Below are 15,391 nucleotides of genomic sequence, written 5' to 3' on the forward strand. Positions count from 1 at the left end.
CGTGGTGCCCTACATACACAGAATCGCACACAATCTTTAGAAAACAGGCATGTCCGCTGGTGCATAGATGTGTTACCGTCTCTGCCCCCAACAAACTTTCAAAAATTCGTTCGATGGTCAATCCTGATGCCAGAAAGAAAGCAAGATGCTCAATAAATCGCAGGTAGCAGCTTATTAATTGCGAGGAAGGTGTGATTTACTCTGTCCCCTTGTACTGCGGGAAAAGGTATATCGGCCAGGCGGGTATGTGTGCGAACGACAGGCTTAAGGAGCACAAGAATCTGCTTGGCAAGACTGTCGTATCGGGCCGCCTGTCATTACGCTGTAGAAGTTGTACTTGTAAACCGGTACACGGGGAGTGTACGGTGGTTAAGAAAGAGAAAGACAAGCGGACAAGTCAAGGGATCGATGCCGTGATAAACATAACTGCGTAAGCACGCCTTCAGTGGCGCTCGCAAAAAAAAAAATATATATATATATATATATATATATATATATATATATATATATATATATATATATATATATACTACATAATATTTGGGATTTTACGTGCCAAAACCACTTTCTGATTATGAGGCACGCCGTAGTGGAGGACTCCGGAAATTTTGACCACCTGGGGTTCTTTAACGTGCACCTAAATCTAAGCACACGGGTGTTTTCGCATTTCGCCCCCATCGAAATGCGGCCGCCGTGGCCGGGATTCGATCCCGCGACCTCGTGCTCAGCAGCCCAACACCATAGCCACTGAGCAACCACGGCGGTAAAAAGAAAAAGAAAAAAAAAGGAAATTGAATATCTGGTTGACGTTTTGTAAAGGGCAGAGGGTGATGTGAGGAGAGTCCTATGTCTTTTTACTCATTTATTTTGTTTTTGGTTTTGCTAGCCTTCCCATTGGTTGTTTGCATTTTTTCTGTCCGTCAACAAATCTGTGTGAGCAAAAACTATCATCATCAGCAATGGCTCGTGCCACTGCTCGCGCGTTCGTCATCGTCGTCATTTTCCATAACTGGCTTCGATGCCGCTCATCATGCCAGCGTTCCAATACTGCCCCTCCCGTTGCGAAGGCGCTGACGGCACTGGCCCACTGCCAGTCGGTGCGGTGATTTCGGGCTCAGATTCTTTGCCTCAATAAACGCGAATGTAAATAACGAATTTATAACACGAATGCACACGGATGTATGAAAACAAATGTATGTGCATACTTTCCTCACGATGACCGCCGATAAAGACAATAAATGTGTTCGCAGCTTTGTTCAAAATGCTGTGTCACCTCCTTGTCGTGTGTCACGCAGCTTCGCTGGTAATGCACCGTCACAGAGTGGAATGGCTCATGATTTCTTTTCGTTTTCTTTAGTAATCGGAAGCTGCTGCCAAGTTTCCGCCGCATTATCATTAGATATTTTGGTTGAAGTTTAAACATTTTTGTTCACTTAGTTCCCAACCAGACAAAGTTCTGGTGAAAGTTCACGTTGCTCATCGGCATAGACAAAATAAATTCGGAGCAATTTGAAGTTACCTATTCATTATTTAACTATGACAGGTGCAGTGATGCGGCTTAACGGTAGCCTGCTTCAAGCAACAACGGTACGCGTTTACTTTCTAAAAGCAGACATCGTCGTACAAAACGCGAGGAAGGCGACGGTTGACAAGACGTCAGGAGGTGGTCGATCCTCGACGAACAAGGTTGGTGCTCTCTTCGAAACAATTCAGGAAATAAATAGTTCGCAAAAGACAGTCGCGTGTCCCGGATGTTACGCGAGCGAACACTGATGGATGATTCACAATGGAAACAATGGATTCACAACGGGCCTGCATTCACAAAAATCTCTTGCGTTGCTGGAATTGTTCGCAAGAGCAACTTTCAGTCAATCCTCATGTGGGACGTAATATTAGCGAAGGTGACCGCGGCTAGTGGCAATCACAGGCCCCCATTCACAGACCTTAAAGGAGGAGGGAATGCTGGCTGAGAGCAGCGCGCATCACGCGGCCAAAGCCAGCGCGCAAAAACAAGCACGACACAGGATGGAGTCGAGACAAGCCGAGACGCATGCTGGGGCTAGAGAATGCGAGCCGCGAGAAGTCGGACGGTGCGACTCAGCCCATCGATGGGCTGACACGGCCTGGTGTGGCCGCTGGCCGATTAGCACATATCACGTATACCCACTCCGGACGATTGACATGTTTGAAAATTCGCCTGTTTTTTTTTTTCTAAACTGCATGACGTTTTTTGTTTTGTTTTTTAAACAATGTCATACGACACGACGATTGCGTGGTCACATTATATAGCTATAGATCAGGGTAGGTTAGGTAAGGAGCAAATATGAGGAAACTTAGCCATATGGCGGTGGGGTGGAAAGGCAGCCCACACAAGCATAATTTTTTGCTTAAATTTTAAATGACCCACCAGGCAGTCCCACAGAAATCTATAATGGCTAAATGTGCACCTTTCGCAGAAAGCCTTTTCTAACCCCACCAATGGTTAGTTAAATGAACTGTGAGCACCTTTGAGTGGAGTTATTTGAGCTGTAGCTTTAGTGTTTGTAATGATTCTGGTCTGACCGCATATTTCGTTTGAGCGTGTAAGGAGGAAAAAAATATTATTTGGTGTTTTTTTTTTTCCCTGCATTCGACTATACTTTTCTGAACAATAGTTCCGATCAGCAAATAGGAAAAAAAAGAGGAAAAGTCAAGAGAGCACAGAACAATAAATATTCGCACGTCATTGATGACGGTACCGTCTTTCCCTGTACCGACGTCCCAAGCGACACCGAAAGGATAACATGATCGCACTGCGTCTGCCCGTCCGTTAGATGAGAGCCTCCTCCTCGGCGCTGAAAGGGTTGGGGTATAGGAGGGACAAAGACGATGGTGGGCAAAGAAAACAGAATCCCACGTTTATTGCATTCACGGCAGCGCGCTTCCTGTGACCTGGCTGTCTTTGGCGTGCGTGCGCAACCGATTCTGCGGAGAGGCATGGACTCGCCGAGCATTCTGTCCCGCCCGAGGTGGGCACCCAGCCCAAAGGTAAGAAGGCATGCTGCTCCTACCATGCGTACAGGCGGAACGTTCGAACGCTACACGACTTCAGCGGAAAAGGTGAGCGTCATAGTGGTATCGAGCGCTTACCTTGTATATGCGTGTGCGATGACTGAAAAAGACAGCGTTTCTAACGAAGCATTCCGCCGATATTTTCCGCCGGAGAGCGACTCCGCGCCGGCTTTGCGACGCGCTATACTTACGGGGTCTGCGCGCGTACACTGACTCTCAAGAGGTAAAGCCTCTCGCAAAGCAGCGGGGGGTCCCCAATTTGGCTTCTATCCCTCTTCTCGCCGAGCTAGTCCCGACTCCGTTCGCCTTTCGTTTCGCCCTTGTTTGTTCGGTAGGAATAAAGTAATAAACATTGCGGCAGAGCTCATCTCACGATGACTGTCGACGGTAATGCGATTAGCATTCGAGCAACGTAGCGACAAACCATATACTGCTGAAGTGGTGCGTAGGTAACACTTGTATAGCGGTACCTCTGACATTTTCATTCCACATTGCAATAGCATTCGCTTGCCAAGGTCACCCAAAGAGCATGGCGGCATGACGACGACTGTATGACGCCGACGCTGTGACGATGGAATGACAAAAAAAAAATGGCCAGGCTTAGCTTGGTTAAGCCAAGAATGAGTTGCATATTGCGCGAGTTGGGGCCCAGCTTTTCCTCCGGCTGTCGTGACGTCACGTCACGTGGTTGCGCTAAAGGTCAATGGTGGCTGCCCGGCCGCGCCCAAGGGCTGAACTGAGTGATTGCAATATGCAACGCATAAAAATAAAAGCAATTTAATAACAAACATAGCAAACTTAAAAGAGAATAGACCCACATCTGAGACGCGCAGCAATGAACAATGGCTCATGTATACCCTCAATGGTGGCTGCCTGGCCGCGCCCAAGGGCTGAACTGAGTGATTGCAATATGCAACGCATAAAAGAATGCTATGATAAGACGACAAACGCGGTACAACGACGATGCCGAGTCGACAATGAGATGTAGATTGTGAAATTATGACGATGGTGTAACGACAAGAGCTTTATGACGGCGACATGAGGTGACGATGATGACGACAATTAACCGAATGAAGAACTGGAATGAGGACGGTGGAACAACCACGACAGCATGACGACCAAGAGCACACAAAATTTAAATTCTGGCGCGTTATACGTGCCAAAACCACGATATGGTTATGAGGCACGCCGTAGCGGGGGACTCCAGAAATTTCGACCACCTGGGGATCTTTAACGTGCCCCCGATGCACGGGACACGGGCGTTTTTGCATTTCGCCCCCGATCGAAATGCGGCTGCCGCGCTCGGGATTCGATCTCGCGATCTCGTCACACCATAGCCGCTAAGCCACCACGGCGGGATCCAAGATCACATACCTAGTGATAGATAGATAGATAGATAGATAGATAGATAGATAGATAGATAGATAGATAGATAGATAGATAGATAGATAGATAGATAGATAGATAGATAGATAGATAGATAGATAGATAGATAGATAGATAGATAGATAGATAGATAGATAGATAGATAGATAGATAGATAGATAGATAGATAGATAGGCAGGCAGGCAGGCAGGCAGGCAGGCTCAAAACGGCTGATGTAGACAAATAATGCTTTTCACATTAAAAACACGCATTCCGACGGCAATATAAATCTCACTTGCAAACACCCCTCGATTCCTGTCAACTTCCCCAGAGCAGACATGCGCCATTAGACAGTTTTAGTTGCACGTACGTAGAGGCTTTGCGTACGTAGAGCTTCTACGTGTCAGCAGTGCGCATGCGTAAAACGTAGCGGGCGCGCGCGCGTCTCACGGACGTACGTGAGATTCAATTCTTTGCGTGCGTTTCTTGCGCACGTAGACAGCTTCGCGTGGGAGTTCCGCGAGATCACGAACAAGCGATAGCGGGCCGCGCGCGCGTAGACGGCTTGCATTGAAACACGGCGACAGGATCGAATTGGCTACCGCCGTGTTCACATTTCCCGAGAGATGTGGCTACGGGGTCCCTATTGGCGTGCGTCGCGTACGTGTAGCTAAAAGCGTTTCAGATGGCGTGCACGTAAGCTACGCAGGCTTTTCACGTTTGCGTACGTGAAGCCTCTACGTACGTGTAACTAAAGCTGTCTATTCTCTACAAGAAAATAAAAGCAAACGGAGCCACTGGTAACAACTACGCCGCTGCTCGCGCGCGCGTCGCGTTTTGATTGCGTGTCGTAAGCGACTACCGCGCAAGCCAGCATTTTGCAATTGTTTGGTGAAAACCAGTGGTGTAAGACTGAAAAGCGCGCCTGCGCGCAAGCGAACGATCGAGCTTGCTCGCAAGTGGCGACGGCCGATTGCGGAGTGGAGGCGACGATAAAAATCACACGCATCGAGACAGGCGAGGGAAGGCGACGAGGGACAAAAGGTTTCTCGCGCGATGGGGCGGGTCCGGGGACTTAGCAAAACGTGACTGGCGTAGTAAGGGGAGACCTCTCGCGGCAGACGACCCGCTAGACGAATGTAGGCCGCGCCGACAAGTTAACGTGGAAAGCGGGCATAAACGCCTGAAGGGCCTCGAATTCACGTGTATTTTACCGCTCGTTCGCTTTCGTCCTCGATACGCTTTCTTTCTTTCTGTCAGGTTCATTTCCAGTTTCACGTACAGCTCGACGCAGCTCGCATGCGTAACTGCTGTGTCGAAACAACGGCAAATGAGGATTGTTGAGGATTTCTTTGAAAACAACTGCGAGTTCCCCCCATGTGAAAACATATTTCCTAGTAGCGTACGGTGAGGGGCTAGTTGGTATGCCATTATGAGAACAAAGAAAAACTGCGCAAAAAAGAACAAGACACTGCGCCTGTGTCGTGTGGTTCTTTCTCTGTCTTGTTCTTTTTTGCGCAGTTTTTCTTTGTTCTCATAATGCCATATTTCCTAGACAGATGGCTGAACGACTACAAGCGCCATTGAAGCCATTAAACTTATCTTTAATGAAAAATAGTCAAAAACTGTAATCTCGAAAACCGCATTTGAGGTTGTAAAAACTACAATACCCAAGTTCTTGATTTACGAGGGAAAGCCTGCAATACATACGCTGGGTAAAAAAGGAAAAAAAAAAGGAATTATTGAAGCTGCACTGCTGGCGGACAGTTGGACGTTCTCATGAAAGGGATGGTGGAACGATGGTGGGCGAAAAACAAAAAAAAACATTTTCTAATTATAAAGACCGTTTGCATACAAGTGCGACTAAGAGGACTTGCAGTAAGAAGTTCCGGCGCCGAATTCACAAAGCGTTTCGTACGTAAGTGATATTTGACATTGGTCAGTTGCTTTTGCTAATAATACGTCTAACATCAGGATTGGCTGGAATTTTTTCTTGCGAATAATTTTAGAGTAAAATCTTTTTGCGACTACGAGCCCGATTCTCTTTGCACAGGGTGCCTCTGATGTACATCATCGTCATCAGCAGCTTATCTTTATGTCCAATGCAGGACGAAGGCCTCTCCTTGCGATCTCCAATTACCCCTGTCCTGCGCCAGCTGATTCCAAATTCTGCCTGCAAATTTTCTCATTTCATCATCCCGTCTAGTCTTCTGCCGTATTCGACTGCGCTTCCCTTCTCTTCGCACCCGTTGTGTAACACTAATGGTCCACCGGTTATCCATACTACGCATTACATGGCCTTCCCAGCTCCATTTTAAAGCGAAACTTTTAAAGTGACGCTATCTTTGCTTTTTCCTTCGAGTTGCTTTGTCAGATGGAAGAGAGGGCAGCTCAGAAATGTGCTGTCCCCTATATAGTGAGAGTTGAGATCTCAGCCGACCATCTTCATCCATATAACCGCCTCAAGCAAGGCCTCCAAGACCACGGTTGTGAAGGAGATTTGGGGTTCCAGGCGGAGGTCATATATTCAGAACGAGTTCGAGCCACCATACTCTGGCGGAAGCGGCTCGCGGCGCCATAGAACCGCATTCGAGCGCGCTACCAACGCCTTTGTATATGATGATGAAGTTCTTCAAAACTCCACAGCGATCTGTCCCTGTCGGAGGGAGAAAATTATCATCGGTCGGCACCATGTTTGGGAGAATTGGAGTGTACCCAAATGACGTCTCCCTTTCCAGGGGGAACCGCAGTTCCTTCCTTATTTTTGCCAGTACCTCGTGAAGCCCCGGCTGTTTGTCCGTGAACGTCGCTTTGCATCTTGCGAGCCATACCTGATATCTACACTGTCATCAGTAGAGCCAAACTGGTTTACCTCTTCTTTCGGAAGTGAGTTTAAGTACCGGACAGTCTGATAGAGCGCTCCCGGCAGCTTGAAAATATTTTTCGCGTTCTCAATCAATGCTGCCGGGATCAAGCACTCATAAGAGATGTGCTCGGGCGTTTCATTACAACATGGGCAGTTTTTGTTGAGACCGGCCTCAGCAGATACAAAGGCTCTTTTTTGTTACGGGCTGACACCCGTGTGCGAAACGCCACATGAATGATGTCCTTCTAGCGTCGAGGAAATCTGCCTAGATCAAGTGCAGTTCGGTTTTTCAGCCGGTTTGTTGAAAAGTTCCATTTGTTTCGATAGCCTAAGCGACAAGTGGTCAATGAGCACGTTGAGAGCCGTGCTTGTCAGATCAAAATTCGGGATGCTCTTCTTCAGTGTACAGTGCGCATTCGCAGCTTCCTTATAAAAGGGTATACGGGGAATTCCGAGCGGGGGGCCGAATGCGGGAGTAGGGGACCGGTGAAAGAAACAGTTGTCGTACTGAGAAAAAACGAAGTCAGAGTCTTCGTGAGCTGAATATCAGAGTCTAGGGGTATCTGTGTCCTCTTGGTGTGTAAGGCTAGTGCCATTACATTCAAGTCTGGAACGCCTAGGCCACTTTTGAATCGTGGCAGTTTTACTATTACTCGTTTCACTTGATGTGGCCCTCCTTGCCAGAGGAAGCGAATAATTATCTTTTCCAGCTTCATTTTTACTCCATTAGGGATATCTAACACGCTAGCGGTGTACACAAAGAAATGTATTAACGGACTTCTTATAATATCAGCTTGCGCCGTAATGGGGCATTTAAATGCGCTATAGTTGTTTACTTCCTGCCGAAGTTTCTCTTCTGCATTATACCAGTTAGTTTGAGAAGGTCCTGTCCTGTCAAATATGTAGCCAAGCATTTTTATTTCTTTTATGCGAGGCAAGCCGTACAAAAGTCCTGACGGTCCAGGCTCAGGAAGCAGGCTCATAATTGCGCTTTTAGCGCGGTTGAGGCTTGCTCCATTTGCTTGGCAGTACAGATCAACTGTTTTAAGTAAGCTAGTTACAGAATTGTTGTCTGGTACGACTACGGTAATATCGTCAGCGTATGCGAATATCGAAGTACAGTATGGACCTACAGGAAGTGGGAATTTTCAAATGCCGTTCTCAGAGGCAATTTTCTGTAGTGGGGGTTCTATGGCGAGTATATAGAGTAGTGGACTGCGTGGGCAACCTTGACGCACACCTCTTTCTATTTGGAAACTTGCTGACGTTCTTCCTTGCATGTAACTGCCGGTGTAAGGCCATACTACAATCAATTGATTTGTTTACAGAAATCTTTGCAAATTCCTACCTGTTCTAGTGTCTGAAAAAGAAATTCTTGGCTTATTTTATCGAAGGCTTTCTCTTGATCCGGTGAGCATACGTGATCAGGTAAATTTCTTGAAGTGGCCCATGCTAGTAAGTCCTTTAGTCCTAAGCCATGCAATTTAGCTGATCTACCTGGCTGATCTAAGTCCCGACTATGTTTGTTATTGCAGGTGTTAAACGGAGGGAAAAGCTTTTCGCGATAATCTTACAATCGCTGTTTAAGAGCGCAATGGGACGCCACGCTCGGAGGTCGGATGCTTTCCCTAGGTCCTTACATAAAAGTGTGATTAAACCTTTTCTTTGCGAAACTGGGAGCACCCCTTGTTCTAAGGAGGCATTTACTATATGTGAAATATTCCGCCAGGAGGGGCCAAAATTTTCTATAATAAGCCGGCGGGAGGCCATCTGTTCCTGGGCTTTTGTTTTGCTTCATAGCCTTTAGGGCTTCGAAAAGCTATTCAGCTTGAAAGGGCGTGTCTACAACTGTGGGGCTGATTTCAGGTCTTTTCAGAGGGAAGGCATGGGGAGTGCAGTGGGTAATTGGTATAGTTGCTCATATAGAAGGACCTAGCAACCTCTGTTACCACTTCCGGCCTTGTTGTTGTGACCCCCGTGGCTGGGTCTGTGATTTCGCACAGTGTGGGACTTTTTGTAGCCAGACGACGACGTAGGAGATGTCTAGAGCACCATGTTTCTCTCCCATCTTTATACACGCGCTGTAGCACGTAGTCGGTCCCATCTTTTGTTGAGCAGGCTGTGGAGCGCCCTGTTTCTCTCCCATCTTTCTACACGCGCTGTAGCGCGCAGTCGGTCCCATCTTTTGTTAAGCAGGTTGTGGAGCTCTTTTCTAAGTTCACTAAGAGCGCCTGCTATGCTTGGCTCTTGGGATAGCGGTGCGCTGAGAATTGAAATAGCATCTGAAACTTTCCTTATAACCTCGCGTTCCTGTCTGGCTAGTTGAGTGCCCCATGTTTAGAAACATTCCTTAACATTTGCTTTAAAGCACTCCCATGACGTAGCGGTCGGCGTAGATTTAAGGGATGTTTTTATCAGGTTGATGATGTCATCAACTACGTGTGGATCCTCAAGAAGTTTTATGTTAAGGCATCCCTTTGCCGAAGGCCAGCATCCCTTTGCTCGCGGAGGCAGATCCTAATCCGAAAAACGGACGATTAAAAATTTGTGATCGCTTAGCGCAGTGGAAAGGACCCACGCAGACTGAAGCGAAGGTGCCAGTGCATCTGATGTGTACAAGCGGTCGAAGCGGCTTTCGTAGCCGCGACCAGTCCAAGTCATTCCTGAACGGCCAGGCTGTAAGGTTTTCCACGCGTCTACAAGTCCTGTTTCATCTACTAAAGAGCGCAGTGCCTGCGCACCATTGTAGTCGCGCCCACTATGCGCCTAGGTGCGCCGTGTTGAGAGAGCCTATCGTTCGCTTCTAAAACACAGTTAAAGTCACCTAAGAGGATGGGTCCCACCAATTAATGTTCTAGTGATTGAAGAAATTCTCTTTGACCACGCTTACAGGGGGCATAAATATTACTTATTCTGATACCATTATCTAAGTCAACGCTTAGCGTACGACCAGCATTGTCCCTTTCATAGCGAAGCACTTTTACATTCAATTCTCGGAGAAAAACAATTGCGACACCAGCCGAACCCTTTCCCTCTTCTGCTGCTGCTCTGGCTGCTGCTGTCCGGCACACTGCGTAGGGGGGGGGGGGGGGGGGGGGTTCAGAGCGTGTATATACATGGAAGGAGCGTGGCAGAGAAGACGCGAGGAACTCGTTTGGACCGCACCGCGTCGAATGTGCACAATACCCTCTGGAGCTCCCGTGTCGTCGCCACGTTAGCCTCTCGACAGCTGTAATTATCCGTGCACCCCGCAAGCGCTTACCTTTCTACCAACGGGCAAGTCCAGAGGGAAGCTAAATAGAATGGAAGAGAGGAGGGAGGAGAGCAGGCAGAGAATGGGTAGAACCGGCGCAGTCACGCAACGAGTCGCGAAACAGCTTTGCCTCGCTCGCAGTTCCCATACAAATAAATACAAGGGGGGGATACGGAAAAGGTGACGTGAGAAAGCAAGGTAACGCTGGATAAACTAAATTTCAAGGTACGGTACGGTGCGCTTCTGCTATTTATGAAAAAATAAAATTGTGCAAATATGTCTAGCGGACAACTTACGCAGGGCGTGCAGAAGCAGAGCCGCACTAATTAAAACGCACCGTACGGTCTAGGTGGCACTACAGAAGCAGTCACGCGACAAATCAGCCCTTCTGTGCCCACCGCGGTAGCTTTGCGGCTATGGCATTGCTCGAAGCCGTGGGTTTGATGCCTACTGCGGCAGCCGCATTTCGACGGGGGCGAAATAAAAAAAACGCTCGTGCACTTCGATTTAGCGGATACGTTAAAGAACACCACGGTGTCAAAATTAATCCGGAGTCCGCCATTACGACGTGCCTCATAATTCGATTGCGGTTTTGGCCCGTAGAGCCCCGTAATCCTATTCAAGTTTAATACTTCTGCCATGGTGGGATGTGCCATGTGAGGGAATGGCAATGCTCAACCCTCTCAGAGGTTACGAAATATGGCGTAAAACAACGCCTCAAGCAAACATCTCTCTCTCTGTGTTTTGTGTAATACGCACACAAACAGCAGTGGTGCACGCAAGTTAACGTTTAACATCAACTCACCACTCTTGTGTTGGGCAAAACGTTGAAGAAATTAAACATTCGCCGTCAACATCACCGCTAATTATCGTCAATCAAAGCAAACAGCACAGAAAGCTTCGCTTACATCGATCCCCACAGTGCGTGGGATCTGCATAATTTTTTTTTCTCTTCATAACCATTCGAATATCGGCTATCCACGTTTGCTCCCTGATTCACCAACGCTTTCGTCCTGTCTTTTAAACTTACACTTAACACTCTTCGTTTCATCAATCTTTGCGCGGTCCTTAACTTGTTTTCGAGCTTCTTTGTCAACCACTAAGTTTCTGCCCTATATGTTAGCACCGGTAGAATGTAGTGATTGCACACCTTTCTTTGCAATGATAATGGTAAGCTCCCAGTCAGGACCTGGCAATGCTTGCCGTATGCCCTCCAACGCATTTTTATTCTTTTGTAAATTTCCTTCTCATGATCAGGGTCCACTGTGAGTAATTGACCTAGATAAATGTACTCCTTCACAGACACTAGAAGCTGACTGGCGATCTTGAACTCTTGTTCACTTGCCAGGCTGTTGGACATTATCTTTGTCTTCTGCATACTAATTTTCAACCCCACTCTTACACTTTCTCTGTAAAGTCCTCAATCATTTGTTGTAATTCATCCCCAGTGTTGTTGAACAGGACAATGTGATCTGCAAACCGAAGGTTGCTGAGATATTTGTCATTGATCCATACTCCTAAGCCTTCTCAGTTTAATAGCTAGAATACTTCCAAGCATGCAGTGAATAGCATTGGAGAGATTGTGTCTCCTTGTGTGACCCCTTTCTTTACAGGGAACTTTCAACTTTTCTTGTGGAGAGCCAAGGTGGCTGTGGAATCTTTGTAGATATGTCCCAATATATTCACGTATGCCTCGTGTACTCCTTGATTACGCAATGCCTCTATGACTGCTGGTATCTCTACTGAATCAAATGCCTTTTCATAATCTATGAACGCCATATGGAGAAGTTGATTACTCTGCATAATTTTCGATCACCTGATTGATGACATGGACGTGATCCATTGCAGAATATAATTTCCTGAAGCCAGCCTGTTTTCTTCGCTGACTGAAGTGAAGTGTTGCCCTTATTCCATTGGAAATTATCTTCGACAACATTTTATACAATACTGAAAGCAAGCTAATAGGCCTACAATTTTTCCATTCTTTAACGTCTCCCTTCTCTTGGATTAGTGTAATGTTGGTATTCTTCCAGTTCTCTGCTCCACTTGAAGTCGTGAGACATCGCGTATAAAGGGCCGCAAGCTATAGAGCCGCAAACTTAGTGAGCCCTGGGAGGCCATCATCGCTCTTGCTGACCTCGAAGTCCAGAGGGGCCTCCTGGATCAAGCTGGGCGGGTCGCGGTGGCTACCGCTTTCTTCCCCCATGTTTTTTCCTCATCAATAAGTGTTTATTCCTCCTCCTCTTCATCCATCTTTGATTAAATCGACTGTTATTCTATCCTCTCCTGCCGCTTTTCCCAGGGTCATGCCTTGCAAGGCCCATCTAACTTCATCGCTAGATATAGAAGGAACCTCTGTATATTGTTCATTACTACTTTGAATGAAGGACATCGTCTTGCTAATCGATCGCGGCTTCAGGTGCTCGTTGACGAACTTGAGCTAGAAAGGCGCAGACACTATATACGTGCATTGGTGAAGCGACCATATTTGTTGCGGCGCGGTATTGTACGTGGCAGCATATAGCATGCTCGTTAAATGAGGGCTGTCGCCTGTGATAAGACAGTGAGAACATTGGCGTCTTTTCCCGCCTTTCAGTTGTTTTCTTTATTTTGTATTGCTTATGTTTATTTATTTATTTATTTATTTATTTATCTATTTATTTATTTATTTATTTATTTGTTAACATCACTAAATGCGCCAAGACGGCATTATCGTAGAAGCAGCGCATTACGAACGAAAAAAAATTAAATGAAAGCGATAAAAACAAAACAAAAATCGAACGTCAAGTTTACAAGTTTATTGCTTCAAAATGGTTACAAGTTTCGGGAGGTATGAAAGACAAAAACAAAAAAAGAAGGAAGTCCCGTTGTCAAAGACTGTATTGGGACATCCGTGTCAGTGTCAGCCACACGACAGGTGTCAGTCAAATTAAAAAGACAGAGCAAGATAGGAGGTGGGATAAGCGCGTATACGACTGTATCCTGACTGCATTTCATGCAAATGTCGCTTCAGTAAGGCGGCAATGGACTCACTGGACGCGGTAAAAATATAGTATCAGGTAAGTTTTTCCACTCATATATTGTGTGCGGAAAAAATGATGACTTGATCACTGTGGTGCGGCACCTAATTTCTCTAATTTTCTTACTATTATCCCTTTTTTTGGGAATATTATGTGGGAGGCTTCAAGTAATTCTGGCGATCGATGTCAAGGTTGTCGTGGGCTAACTGGTTCAGAAAAGAAAGCTCGAAAGAGCGGCGACGGATGTCTAATGGATCCCACGATAAACATTTTTTAGAGGGAGTAACACTAACGTTACGATGGAACAAATTAGTTGCAAAATGTGCGGCGCAAGGTTTTCATTCTTTAAGTGCTAATTAAATTTTACAACATTGCGTCTGTGGCTGAAGCGGGTGTAATTACATCTGGAGAGATTTATTTAATATTATGTTTATCAAACCAGGATAGGATGTGGTTAAGGTCATTTTGTAAGGTGCACGGTGACATCATCTAAAGAATTAGTGCCTTGGTATAACACACAGTCATCTCCATAAAGTCGGATTCTTGATGAGATGTTCAGACCGATTGCGTTTGTAAATTAAGAATAGCAATGACCCCAGTACAGACCCCTGCGACGCACCTGATGCGACAGCAGCAAGTTCAGATTCCGAGCCGTTGATTACAATCTTTTTGTAAACGGTCATCGAGATTATGTACCCAGTTAATGGTGTTTTCGGTTAGGCCTAGGTGCGATAAGTTAAGGAGCAGGAGGGAGTGCTATACTGTGTCAATAGCTTTTCTTCCAAGTGATGATGAACGGATAGCTAAAGAATGTGTTCTGAGATTTTGGAGCATCCCCTAGCTGGAGATATCGGCCTGTAATAGGAAACCTGTCATCGAAGGCCACTTGACCATTTGGTGATTTTCCTCATTTCACGCCTGACCAGACTAACTTTCGCCGAACCCTTGATTATGAGGGCCACTTTTATGGATTGGAACTATATTGGATATATTGCATTCTAATTAGGCAACAGAGCTGATGATAAGGACTTGTTAAATATTACGACTAACCACCTGGCAACAGCAGTTGCACATGCTTTCAGAACCTAACACTGAACTAGGTCAGGACCGGTTGCTGAGTTGGGTTTTAACTCTGAAAGCAGTTTTATTACGCCATCAAGAGATATGTAAATGTCAGGCATACTCGGAAGATGAACTTAGCCAGTATAAATGGGAGGGTTATGCACTGGCCCAGAAAAAACAGAGTGAAAGTAATGTTTGAAAATATCGGATTTACTGACATCATTGGAAACGAATCCTTGTTCGGTAGATATCGTTGAGATGGCGTTTTAATACTTAACGTTGCTTTTAACAAATTTCCATAATTCTGCAGTGTTCTGCTTAACTTTTTCACTTAGAATTAAATAAACTAGTTATTTTTGGCATGTTTTATTGTCACCTTAATTTTCTTCCCTATCTAGTGTAGCTTTTGATATAATTCATTACTCTTCTCAGTTACGTACTTCCTAAAGATGTGGTTGCTTTTATTTAGCAAAGACCTAATTTCACGGATAAAGCACGGTTTGTACGTTCCCGACTTGTAATAATTTTTGACGGTGCGTGCTGGTTAACGAGTGATAAAGGTTTAGATTTCATTTTTGCATGATCAGACGTATATATGACACAAAAAAGGCTTCAGACAACATGAGAAATCAGCGTGAACACCAAGCAAAACTTGCTATTGCGAGTAAAATTTTAAGTGATTACATATCTCTGAGGCACACACGACACACAAGAGGCTTCATACAAGAGGTTTTACGAACCAGCGCAAACACTAACTATAACTTACTGTCGCAT

At 45.9% G+C, this 15,391-nt stretch overlaps 1 protein-coding gene across 1 annotated transcript in view; it reads left to right on the top strand.

The window, feature by feature from the left end:
* The first annotated feature begins 2,864 nt into the window (after positions 1-2,864).
* Positions 2,865-15,391, top strand: part of CycY (cyclin Y) — a 73,630-nt gene continuing 61,103 nt past the window's right edge. Inside the window, exon 1 of the mRNA XM_065430942.2 lies at positions 2,865-3,027. The gene's annotated coding sequence lies outside the window, so the exon portion shown is untranslated. The remainder of the gene's footprint in view (positions 3,028-15,391) is intronic.

The sequence above is a fragment of the Dermacentor albipictus genome, chromosome 1, assembly GCF_038994185.2.
Source record: "Dermacentor albipictus isolate Rhodes 1998 colony chromosome 1, USDA_Dalb.pri_finalv2, whole genome shotgun sequence".
Taxonomy (NCBI): Eukaryota; Metazoa; Arthropoda; class Arachnida; order Ixodida; family Ixodidae; genus Dermacentor; species Dermacentor albipictus.